Below are 1,095 nucleotides of genomic sequence, written 5' to 3'. Positions count from 1 at the left end.
GCCAAAAGATAGAGGCTCTGGCCTAGACATTGGTGGGACTAAAGTTAAACCCTAGCCAGTGTCCACAGTGATGAGCCAAAAGTCCACAGCTCCTCAAAAGCTACTGTACCTGGGCCTACTTATCTTTTTCATGTTCCTCCTGTGACCTGGTAGACTGGAATTTCCCTCTTAGTGACTCTCCTGTGCTGATTTGTGTAGTACCTCTTGTATGTGTTACTCAGTTGCCAACTGTAGGAAGTTGTTCTTATGTGCCTGTTTTTGTTTTTCACAGGTTTTTTGGCACATATTCCACATACTATAAAGTTCAATAGTTCAATCATATCAAGGAGGATTGTACAATCATTACCACAATCAATTTTTGAGCACCCCCATGGTTAAATAACTTTTTTTAAAATTTTACACCATTTATTTCAATTATTCAGTCTGAATGAATCCTGTTATTTGATCACTTTAGTTATTAAGAGTCCTTTATAGAGAACAAGTATTGATATTTACCTTAATTCAAATAGCACTGTAATTACTATTGTCTTTAAGGTTAACAGAGCTTTGTATGTACAGTCAAGTTTTGTGAAAAGTTCAGGTACAGTCTAGGAATTTGTGGTTGTTTTTGAAGACTGGAATTGTCCTGCTTCAAATTTTTCTTTGAATTTTAAGTAGTCTCTTCTTTTATCAAAATATTTTATCCATTGCTGAGGGCAACTAGACTCAAATGAGCTTCTTAACTTCTCGCACTGAGACGCATCCTCCGTGCTCTCATCTAAACACTTCCAGTACTCATCTCGGGCTCCCCAGCAAGCCTGCCTTTCTTTCATAGACGGGGCTGCCATTCCCAGTGGGATCAAGCTCGGGGTCCGCGGGGCTTCCCACGCCGGCGCTCCCCGCGCGCAGACCGACACCCGCGGAGCACGGGCGAGCCCGGCCGGGCCGGTCGCCCCGAGGACGCGCAACGGTTAAATAACTTTTTAAAGGAGTTGTGTAATCACAATCAGTTCTAGTAATCCCTCCCCCTCTGTGTTCATTGTTTGCTCCTGAAATCCCCTTAACCTCTAGATATTCCACCCCCAGATCCCTACCCTACATCTCCTATAAACCATT

The 1,095-nt window shown here is 43.0% G+C and overlaps 1 pseudogene; it reads right to left on the bottom strand.

Moving 5' to 3' along the window:
* Nucleotides 1-439: 439 nt before the first annotated feature.
* On the bottom strand, nucleotides 440-843 carry LOC142422579 (cytochrome c oxidase assembly factor 6 homolog pseudogene; annotated as a pseudogene).
* Nucleotides 844-1,095: the final 252 nt, after the last annotated feature.

Source organism: Tenrec ecaudatus, chromosome 12 (assembly GCF_050624435.1).
Source record: "Tenrec ecaudatus isolate mTenEca1 chromosome 12, mTenEca1.hap1, whole genome shotgun sequence".
Classification (NCBI taxonomy): domain Eukaryota; kingdom Metazoa; phylum Chordata; class Mammalia; order Afrosoricida; family Tenrecidae; genus Tenrec; species Tenrec ecaudatus.
The sequence above is the reverse complement of the archived record's forward strand: the minus strand, read 5'-3'. Positions and strand labels throughout refer to the sequence as shown.